Below are 12,289 nucleotides of genomic sequence, written 5' to 3'. Positions count from 1 at the left end.
GAGAGGCCTGAACATTCGGAGCCAAATCTGTACATTTCATAAAAGGCTTGTAACACAAACCCGCAAAGTAAGATAATTCTCACCACAATTCTGTATGTATGCACTTAAAAGTTCTGAAAAATAACAGTCTTTCTGGAAAAGGTCTTCAAGGCTTTATGAATAGGGAAATTGCTTTCATATGCATACGTAGTTCTAAATATGTTTATAGAATTAGCTCTACTGGTAGGCGCTAGTGTAGGTAAAGATGTTGTTGAATAATAAAAGTCTCTTGGGCACACGTGTGGTTTTTTCCAACTAGAATGGAAATGGGGGGGCTACCACAGCCAACTGTCCAACCAAAACTGACTCCAAAACAGCTTAAGGGAAAGCATCAAAAAAGCCACACAGGGGTTTTTTAAGCTAAAATATGAAATGCATATCCAGATACAGCAACTTCAGCTTTTTGTACATGTGAGTTCAAAACTTAAAACCAGAATTTTATTTTCTAAGTAAAGGTCCTTACAAATCTGCAATAAATTAATACAGATTTGTGACACAGCTAGCAAAATGCTATAGAAGGGGAGTTCTCATGTGTTCTGTCACAAGCAAATGAGTATGTACAGACTCACAGACCCATTTTTGTGCGTCATGCTCTATTGGCTTGATTCCCCTTTGCCCAGACAACTGAAATTTGTATTAAAACTCACCAAGTTTTGTACAAAGATGATACAAAATGCATTTATTAGGCTTAACCATGAAACAGGAGGATTGTCTAGAAAATTTGATATTCATAGACTCATTTCTATTTCCTTGAGTCAATACAAGGAGAATTGTTTTCTGGGGCAAATGATTATGCTTTATTTCATAGGGTTACTATAATAGCAAGTTGCCTAAACTAAATTTTCAAACATTGCTTAAATTAGTGCCTTTCAATACCCGTTGTGTAGTTTGGCATTACAGAGCATGTGAATGTGTGGAATTTTCTTATATCTTTAAATTCGATTTAAACTTGAACTGACATAGTAAACCAGCAAATCAAGTCCTGATCTTGGCTGGAACAGTACAGCACTCATCTAAAATAATGAGTTTTTACCCCTCAGCCCCTAATGCATTTGTTTCCCTTTCACAAAAACTTTGCTTAATATTTCCCACTGATTTCAATAGTCTTCCACTGAAAAATTAAGCAAGCAAGCTAAGAGAATGTGAGACACACAGACTAAGAGCAAATTAGGAGATTAGCTGTTTTTTTTCCTCACGGTAATTTTACCTGGTTTGCAAGGTAACCCCATATTTTTCAATTCACTTAATTTCCGTAAGCGTAACAACAGGAACTCGGTTAGTAGCCAAAAAGATCCTCCAAGAACTGGGGCAGAACAGAAAAAGGAGTGAGTAGATCCTTAACAAAAAGGCATTTCAGCTTGCTTGCTGCACAAAAACTGTGTCAACAGAAGTATGTGTGAGAATCCCTGAGGCAAAAACAGCCTTCTGCAAGCACTGGCCAAATTATTCACAGAAAAGGACAGAAAAAAAAAGAAAGAAGAGGGAAGGGGGGGAAAAAAAATTAAAAAGAGCAAGAGCATGCTTCACAGGAACACCAGGCACTTCTAAAAATACACTGTGACCTCATTCTTCACATTATACCAGACCTTAACATTGTACTTTATCATCTGGAGCACCTGGAGTCAGGTTCCCAGTGTACACACTTGACTTTGGATGCTGTCAGGTTTTGAAAAGGTAGGCTGTGAAATGCTTTTTGATGTAGTATAAAGCCAGTATAAAGGAATACCAAAATTAGCTTTCCATGTCATTTGCAAATTTTAATTATTGTTTGCCTATGTTTCTTCAAGACCTACATTTGCTGCCAAAGCTTCGCAAGTCTTCCCTTTTAATATATACGAATAGGATCATAGCTTGCAGACAGACTTCTGCATATGCTGCGAAGTGTAGCTATAGTGTAGGTTACTGGGCATGTGAGTTCCTGAGAGCAATTATAAATCAGTTATTTGCAAATCTAGCCTGGAAAGGAAAAGGATGAATTACCATTGGAAATATGGGCTGAGAAGACTTGAGTTATAGTTTAATTTTGGAAGTGTTTCTCTATATTGCTTTTGATTAGAGCAAACAGCAAAAATGGAAAAGCTGCAATATCTTTCTACTCATGTAATGGAGAAGTAGATTACATTTTTCACCTTGAGATATCCAGGAACAGATATTTAGTACAGATGCTGCCAAATCTACGTCCCTCCTGACTCATTTCAGTGAGTGAGGGAAGCAGCACTTGGATGCTGATTTCTCTTGCACCTCCTGCACCTGATTGCCTTCTCTGAAGTTAATCAGTATTTTACTCAGCAAAGAATTTGGCATATTTATGAATGAGTCACTCAGCAAATGAAGCCACATCTTGAGGCAGCCATTTTACAGGAATTACTTTGTGTGACAGTTTAGTGCGGCTTGTCTCAGTCTAGAAGCATTTATTATCCCGGGACAGCTGTACTATCAAGCCTCTCCTTTAGCTTTGCCCTGTCTGTCCCCATCTCTACAGTGGCAGAAGCTGATTTTACATTGCCAAGGAAAGTAAAATATATTGTCAAATGCAATAAACTACAATGATAATGAGACGCTTTGCTAATTTAACTGTGCCTACACTCATGTTTGTCTTAGGTGCAACTATTGGTCACAGATGTGTTTTCCAACCACCATCTTACCTCATGCAGCTATGTCAGCAATTTATTTACAGCTGGATCTACTTGTAATATATGGGAGGGGAAGACTCTGCTTCAGGAGGGATCATTGACACATTTTGTGCCATTAACTGAGCCTGATGTTGAGTTTAATCCATCCGAGGCCCTAATACCTTGCCAGTGTGCTGACTCAATTCTCTTTCCATCTAAAACAGTGTTCTCAACAGCACTGCCATTGTCACCTTAACACCATATGGGAACAGTGATATAATTGCAATGAAGATGAGAAAATACCCTCTGTAATACAACTATTGCTATTTCTAAGAACTTAGATCCATGGGCACTGTTTGGTCCTAGTTAGTTTACATCAGCTGGGCCTTGGCTTCGCAAATCATTCTGCTCTGTGCAGCCCATGAGTAGTATAGTTATGATCACCAGCAAAATCAAACAGTAGGGATGTGTGAACACCAGTAAAGTGAAGACCTAGACATGGTTCTTCACACTTGGAAAATTCTCATACCTCTTACATACCTGATTACATCCTTTCAAAAGAAGGTACTATAAAGGACTTGGGTATGAATGGGGAACTGAGGGCATATTTCTTTCAGCATGTCTCTGAGAACATGAATGAGGCATCTTTCAAGAATAAGATCTGTCTTTCCTTCTGCTGTTAGGCTTCTTTTAGCATTGCATTCAAAGCATTGCTTTTGTATCCCCTGTTCTGTCTCTCATATTTTGTCCTGCACCTATGAAATGCAACATCAAGCTCCTGGTGAAGTATTGGCTTGAGGTTGTCTGACTACATGCTTTTATTCTAGAAGGCAATTTCAAGTGACTTAAGATTACAGTCTGAACTACCTGAGAAATTAAACCTGATGTGAAATTGCTGAAAATCCTAATACTCAAGGGAAAGAAAGGCTGAAAGGGGTGTGTGTGCGCATATGCATTTATCTAAAATCTGTGGTATTAAATGTAAACCAGATTTTTTTATGTATATTGCCCCAGAATACTTTGGCTTTGTTTTTATATGAATGGTGCAATCAACATGAAACAGGAAGAGCAGCCAGTCATACACAGACACTGTTCATAAACAGATGCCCCCAAAAGAATCCACACCTAATAAATATTTGTAAAATAACACTGGATAAACCACAACATGGGGAAAAGAAAAAAAAAAAAGAAAAATAAAAATAAGTCTGTCTCTGTTTAGGTTGAGAATCTTGGCATTGGAAAGATCTTAGCTCTTCATCTAAGCAGCCAGTCCAAATCAGAGTCAGGAAACAGCTTTTCTGCAAGCAAAGACACAGAGGTATGAGTTGCTTCTCCCTCTGGTTTAAATGCCACCACTGTCTCTTCAGCCTGTAAAGTGAATTCCATTACATTATATATGTTCATGTGATGCTCAATGGACTGCCTGGAAATAAATCTTCATTTTGCACATGAGGAAAGAGGCTGAGAGAACCAATTTTCTCATATTGGACAATATCTATAATAAGATGTAAGGCTTAAGGGTCATATTCACATCTTTTTTTTTAAGCTCATGAAAGAGAAATGAGTTAAGACAACCACTTCTCACTCTACAAGTTATGTAAATAGCAAGCACATTGGTTTTCTTTTTTTTTCTATTTTGCTCTTGTCTATTTCTAGTTGTATATCAGCACAAAAATGTCCTTCACAACAGCTTGTGGTGGATACAGTTTGGGTGTCTTCCAAAATTGCATGCAGCCCTCTGAGAAATCTCTGCTGAACCTCTGACAACCACCAGCAGCAAAAGACACTGGAGAATGGCAGTTATTTTACTACTTCATAGGGGCAGAGTATGGTATGGTCTGTGTTTATTGCGTGTTCCATAATTTCTTAAAAATGAAAGAAATTAAGTTAGAATCATAGAATGGTTTGCATTGGAAGGGACCTTAAAGATCATCTAGTTCCACCTCTGCTTCCATGGCTAGGGACACTTTCCATAGACCAGGTTGCTCAAAGCCCCATTCAACCTGGCCTTGAACACTTCCAGAGATGGGGCATCCATGACTTCTCCAGGCAGCCTGTTCCAGTGCCTCAAAACTTTCATAGTGAAGAATTTCTTCCATATATCTAATCCAAGTACACCCTCTTTCAGTTTAAAACCATTATTCCTTGTCCTACCAGTACTACACTCCTTGATAAAGAGTCTGTCCCCCTCTTTCGTGTAGGCCCCCTTTAAGTACTGGAAATCCACTATAAGATCTCCCCAGAGTCTTCTCCTCCAGGCTAAACAACCCCAGCTCTCTCAGCCTGTCCTCACAGGGGAAGTGCTCCAGCCCTCAGATCATCTTCGTGGCCCTTCTCTGAACCCTCTCCAATAGGTCCATGTCTTTCTTAGGCTGGGAGCCCCAGAGCTGCACACAGGACTCCAGGTGGGCTCTCAAAAGAGTCAAGCAGAGGGGCAGAATCACCTCCCTCGATCTGCTGGCCACACTCCTTTTGATGCAGCCCAGGACATGGCTGGCTTTCTGGGCTGTAAGCACATATTGCTAGCTCATTTCAGTTTTTCATCCACTAATACCCCCAAGTCCTTCTCTGCATTGCTGCTCTCAATCCCTTCATGCCCCAGCCTGTATTGATACTGGGGCTTGCCTCAACCCACGTGCAGGACCTTGCACTTGGCCTTGTTAAACTTCATGAGGTTTGCATGGGCCCACTTCTTGAGCTTGTCCAGGTCCCTCTGGATGGCATCCTGTCCCTCCAGCATGTAGACCGCACCACACAGCTTGGTGTCATCAGCAAACTGAGGGTGCACTCAATCCCACTGTCCACATCTCTGACAAAGATCTTAATTAATACTGGCCCAAATATGGACTCCTGAGGGACACCACTTGTCACTGGTCTGCACCCAGCCAGCAAGCTGTTGACTGCAACCCTTTGAGTGTGACCATCCAGCCCATTCCTTATCCACCAAGTGGCCTGCCATTAGTTCTTTGAAGTTCTTTCTTTCATGAAGGAAAATATATCACTGCCTTGGGTGCCTTCATGAGAAAGTATTAGTTCCTATCATGAGCACTTAGAATCATTATTGTCCACCACCTGCATATAAGGAATTGAATGCTTGCATCTACTGTGACTATATAGCCAGTAGAAGAGATCTAAACAGGAATCAAAGGTAGTTTTTCACTAAAGCCATGCCTTAATCACATCTCATCCTCCATTCATAAAAATTGTTTTGTTTGATTTAGTAATTGTCTGTCGTGAGACGACATGGAGAATGCAAAATTGCCAGCAGGATCTCTTTGAGCACGACGGGCGGGCCACGAGAGTAATGAGTCTAATTCAATATGAATTTATCATCAATACCCTTTAATGGACTCCTAACAACACTGAATATCAATGTCCCTGAGACCACGTTTTTCCAGCCCTTATATACGCTATACCCAAAAGGCCATGCAGCAAGCACAGGCTACGATTGGTTACACATGCAGTCATTCTTCCTGCCCGACGATGGTGATTAGCTGCAGGGCACTGTCCACATGCGCAGCGATGACGATGCCCTCCTGCAGCCTGGGTCGAGGGCAGACCAGCTTCTGTTTACTTCCGCATGGTCCTAGTGCACCACAGCCACCCCAAGCCCTGACTTGTTCACAGCAGATAGCCCAAAACTCTCCACAATTGTCATGATTTAATTTACATAAAAACATAAGAGAGAGGTAGGCATTCAGCAGGCATTGTGACTGAAGATCAGCACTTGTTTTGAGGCTGAACTCTTCTTGCTAATTTTATTTATTGAGAAGAGTTGCATTTCCTTAGAAATGTCCACCCATTTTCCCCTGAACTGGCTTCTCTGTTTAGGGGAAAACCAATTATCTTAACCAAACACCACCCCCCCAAAGCCCTTGATTTTCCCAGAATCTATTAAATTCCCCAGCAGCTCCAACAACCTTTTACTGCCCTGCTTTTGCCTCAAGCTTCCCTCACACTAGCAAGTCAGATTTCAAATCCCAATCCTGCTCTTCAAAGTCATTTCCATGCCTTGACTCTTGCTTCTCCTCTCTGTCCCTGCGATCTGCGGCTGTGCCCATCACAGGGGTGTAGGTTTGGCACAGGGGGAGAAGCTTCCCAGCAGCTGCCAAAATCTACTGTGTTCAGCTCATGAGAAACCACAATAAAAATAAATCTCTCTGGCTGTTTTCTCAGCAACGTATAAACAGAAAAATAACTCACAGGACACTGGTGTTTGGGATAAGAACAGGCTCAGGCTTCTGCAGAAATTCCCAGCTAGTCTGAAACCAGCCAGCCTGGGGAGTTGGAAGCAGCAGGACCGTGGTGGCTACCGAGCCCTGCATCAAGTTGTTAATTGTGCTCACAGGACTGAGCTGTTTCTGATACCTAAGACAGCTCACTGAGTATCTGAAGGAAAAGTAGCGAAAAAATTAACTGCTTAAACTGCTTTGATTATCCTTTGACACATCCCAGACTATCCCACCTGGCCTTCAGCTGCCAGCTCAGAGAGGTGCCAGTCTCCTCCACCTCCTTTGACATAGCTACTGTGTGGATGTCTTAGGTTGGCAGGGTATCTCCAAGGACACTGCTAGGCACCTGCACGCAGGCACTTGTTTAGGCAAATGTATTGTACCTTCAGTTTACTTAGTAGGCTATTCAAAGAATTTAACTTCAGGCACCTAATTTTGGTGACTAATTTAGGATTCTTGGGTAAGAGCCTCAGCTTCTCTTTTGCCTACATAAAAAGCCTATATTCCTAATGTATGCACCTATATTCAGCTGGCATTAGTACTATATTGCTTAAAAAAACCAAACCCAAACAAACAAAAAGTACAGACAAGTCTCCAGATTAAGCAAAGAAGCTTCTGCAGGAAGCCAAATTGATCAAAATTGCCAGCAGCCCTCTGCTGTGTAAGGACCCACATCCGTGCTGCAGTGAATTATTATGGAAAGTTTCAAGGCTAAATCAGAACATACTCAGAAAACAAACGAGAACAAGTCCTTTAGTGCCATGTTTATTAAATCCTTTTGTGGCATTTTAGCTCCCCAGGTTTGTACTCCCATCAGTCTTACAAAGTTTCCACAGTATTTTGGCAACACACTACATTTCTGAGTTGAAATACACTGCTTAATGCAAGACTGGTAAAGAGCTTGAATAGGCAGGGCTTTGATTTATGCACTGCATCAGTATGGTAATGAGGATGTTGGCTGGGCAATTAGTTTTAAATTGTGTAAGCTCACACTAGCACTTGTTATTATGACTACAAAGGTTTGTCAGAACACCTCTGAATTCCACGTTTCAGAATCCTCTGGTGTCTTTATACCTATTAGACCAGAACTGTAGCAAATTAAAGCCTCTGCTACACCTTCTAAATCTAGCATCACTAAACCATTTGTATGAAAATATCAGCAGTAAATAGATGCATCCATTTAAAATGCTACTTTGCAGGCTTTTTTTTTTTAAATGCCAAGATGGGCTTTGGACTCCAGCGATGTCTTTATCACCCTCCCTAATCAGTGTCTGTAATGAATGCTAACGAATTACGACCCCTGCAATAAATGCCTATTACAACAAAGGACACGCCGGAGGGCAAACTCCTCCTCTTAAGACCTGCTGGGTACATGAGATATAAATGGCAGCCAGGGAGGACTCTGTCAGTCCCAGTGAAGATAAGTTATTTCAGAGGGAGCAAAAGTTATTCTGGAGCAACCTACCTGTATGTGTGAAAAGGCCAAAGCGAATCCTGCTCAGTCAGTTTTGGTCAAGCAATATTTTGTGGTAAAAGGACTCTTCCCTCAAAACCAACATATTTTTAATGGATGATCCAATGCATTTTTGTTTACTCCTTTTGATTAATCAATTTATTTTTTTCTGAACTTTCAGAAGAAATAAGTGTTCAAACACAAAGTGTTCAGATGAGTATTTCAGTATTTTCAACCTTTCTGTCTCTTGCCTCCCTATGTGTTTTGTTTTGGTTTTTTGTTATTAGGTATTCGGTTAATTAGACGTAAACTCACAATTCTTTTGAATTCTTTTTTGGGGTATGTTTATAAGTTTGGTTGTTGTTTTTTTTTTTACCCAGTTATACCAGGCAAAGTCAAAACAGCTAGTAATACCTAGTAATACATAATGACAACTGCTTTAGAGATGTCCAAAGTTTTATTTATGTACAGAAGGAAGTGTTTCTTAAGCCAAGGTACATATTTGAGGCCTGAATAGCTATTTTTAACAAATTCCCTGTTTACCTTTCTGCTTTTCAGTTATTCTTTTCCTCCCTTTTGAGAGCTTCCAATAATTAGTTACACTCCTCTGTTTTCCACTTTCAGCTCTTAAATTCCAGATTTCTACTTACTGAGATTCCTTGTTGTGTTGGCTAAATTGAAGAGCTGTATGGTATCACATGACCTTTTTCCCATAGAAGCGGACTTTCTAGACTTTTTATCAAATAACAGCTCTCCTTTTTGGATAAAAACAACTAAACATTTCAAATGGTGTAACAAATGCAGTCTAAAAATATCTAAACTAGCTGCAAGTTTACTATCTTTGGTCTCGGAAATAATAAAACAGTGGAGGCATACTGCTGTGATGCACGTTGTTTGTGGTATCCAAAGAGTTAACTCAGAGATCATTGCATGGCACACACAATAACTATGCCAAGTTCGGAGGTCATTTTTGAAGCTCTTCTCTGGACCTCCATAAGTTTGGTTTCTTATAGTATAATTTTCTCCTGTGACACTTCCTCAGATTTTCTCCACCTCTGACATCTTTCTTCTACGCAGAACAAAACTGCTTTCGGCATTTCCACATGACTTCGTGGAATGAAGCAGCAAAAAAACCACCCCATCATGAAAAACTGTGCAATCCACCAGAGGATGCTGCTAGAAATTTTAAAGGGTCTACCACACCTGAAGAATAGTCCACAAATAACAAATGAGCTGGAAATTTTTTTTCCAGAAAGAAATTTGGAGTAGAGAAAAATATCTGAAACTCTCACTTTATATGCAGACTAAAAGGTATGTAACACAAAAGCGCAGGAAATTTATTTCTTAACTTTTTCTAGGTTTCCTATATAAGCCATTTCTTTCCAACCTTTAATAAATAAAAACAAAAGATAAGTAGAAATCTTAATCAAAGGGAACGTCCATTGCCTGGTAGGATGAAGCTCGCACAGAATATAAAATTCAACTAATATGATTTCCATGGAAACACAGTATTGATGCAAACTCTGTTACAGAGCCCTTTAAAGAAGTACAATGGGTATTTCCAGGTTCTGTGCAGTATACAAGCATTCAATCAAATGGTCAACACTCTCTCTAGGCAAGGGCCTCTGCAGCGCTATTGAGATAGATGGTGTCTTTCATCCTCTCTTTTACAAGTACGAAGTGTGTTGTGTTAATGTAAGAGATTTTCTTTCCTTCAGAGTGTAGCAGTGAGTCATGAATTCAGCTAACAGAAAGGAGCAAAATTAGTCTTTTTTTTTCCCCTTGAGACAAGAAAAAACTAATTGCCTTGACTGAGTTTTAGAAGTGTCAGAAATTCAGTTTCAGTCTTCATTGATTAAAAATACCAGCATGTTCATTTGTGCATGCTGTGTGTACTTTTATGGGGACTGTTACAGTTCAGGATGCCTGTATCAGCATAGTATGAGTCTGTCAACAAATCAGTTTTTCACGGACATAAAACTGGACATCATCTCAGGCTAAAATGTTGGTCTATATCTGTCATCCTAGACATAGAATCTTTTAACAATGAGGAATAATCACCGCATTGGTAATTTTTAGGTAAAAAGCAGAAAAACAAGTAAATCTGTGTATTTGACAGTTTCATCAACTTTCTGGTCAAAGAAATGGTAGAATAAATGGTCTCAGTTTATGCTCTTAGTGCCTTCCTATCCTAATGCTCCATATAGTTTAATACCTTATGAGGCCTTGATCTTCAAAAAGACATGGGCCTCTCCTTTTGAAAAATATCAGCCACTTCTCCAAAGGGATCGCTTCTGTAATGATAAACATTCTGATTTCAAAACATAAGGCTCCCTTTCGCTCGTTTTGTTTGTTTGCTTGTTTTTTAAACATGTTTTACTGCCCACTTCTCTTAAGAAAAGCTCAAAAATTGCAAGAGGCTGTAACTAATGCAAGTCTGGCTCCCTGAGCCAAAGCAATGACAGGGCAAAGCAACTGTATAAAATACGGACTTCCCTGTACAACTCAGCCAGACATAAATTGCAAACCACCCACACCAGGAAGAGCGGCCATGACAAGAAATGAGCAATGTCACCGCCGCCACACAACCGCACCAGGGCACTTATTACTGACAGGTTTCTCACTGCCACCTCTCTCTTTCTTTAAACCGCAGTAAATGAACATTGTTTGTGTTTTTTGGTGGTGCGGGAACATGGAATTGGTCTTGTTCACCCTTCATCACCACAGTGGTGTGAGCGTCTGGCAGTGCCTGCAGCCACAAAGGCACTGGGTATCATCAGCCATAAGGCTGCGTTGCTTTAGAGCAGCCCTGCTTTGGAAGATGATGCACAAAAGCAGTGAAAAGTGAAGCTCTCTTGGGAAAAACAGAGCCCTGTGTAGGAAACAAAGCGAAGGATGTATGGTAAGTGGGAAATTAGCTGTGCCACTTCCCAAAAAATTATAACATCAGAGCTTCAACAAGCCCTGGAACAACCATGCTCTGAGGTCCGGAAATAGGTTGCATGATAAGAAATAAATGGGCAAATGAGGGTTTGTATTTATGTAAAATTTCTGTTGCTCCAACAGATGAAAGTTGGTCAGGGTCATATTGTGTACAAATATACAGAAAATTATAACACCTCCCTTAAACTACTTTCATAGTAGTTTAACATACATAGTCACCTTTTTCCGTGGCATTTTAAGCTGTTGTTATGTTCTAAAAAACTAAAATGCCAAACAGTAATGGAATATTGGCACATATATAAATATTAATGCAAGGAGTCTGCTTATTAGAGAGTCTGGGATGTACTCTGCTTGTGTCTGTTATAATGTGCTACTGTCATCAGCCCTTTAAATCATCAGGATGGCTGTATTGATTCTTAGGAGTTCCTATTGCAGTGAAAGACCAAGAGCTGCCTATACCCCTATACACCTTTATCGTGTTCCCATTGAAAATGTAGATTACAATAGAGTTTTTAGTTACATGACCCTACAGTTTTGTAGCCTGTGTTTCCCTGTTTCACCCTGCACGAGGCAGGTGACCAAGGAGGTGTCAGTGTAGGAAAGGCAACAGTAAAACAAGATATGCTAATTTTTGACTGTGTGCTGTGATGAGTAATTAGTGTTGTTTTAGTGTGCTTCTGTGTGAATTATCTACATGTATTTGTGTAATTGGGTAAAAGGTTACATTTCCCTTTTATTTTAATATGGTACCTACCTACCTGGCAGCATCACATTTTTACTGAATTCTTGTCACAGATAACCTTCAGTTAAGTAAAGAAATGTTAACTCACATAAACAATTCCAAAGATATTTGAAAGTATCCTAAACAAACACCATACCAGTGAGGGTACAGGCAAGTAGAAGGTTTTTACAAGGTTCTACCTGAAATATTGTTGAGTTTCCTTTTCTCAGAGCAAGATGTGGAGTGCCAGCGAGTTTACCTGCTATGTGTTTACTGCTACAAAGCACTC

The sequence above is a fragment of the Nesoenas mayeri genome (genome assembly GCF_963082525.1).
Source record: "Nesoenas mayeri genome assembly, chromosome: 1".
NCBI lineage: Eukaryota > Metazoa > Chordata > Aves > Columbiformes > Columbidae > Nesoenas > Nesoenas mayeri.
The sequence above is the reverse complement of the archived record's forward strand: the minus strand, read 5'-3'. Positions refer to the sequence as shown.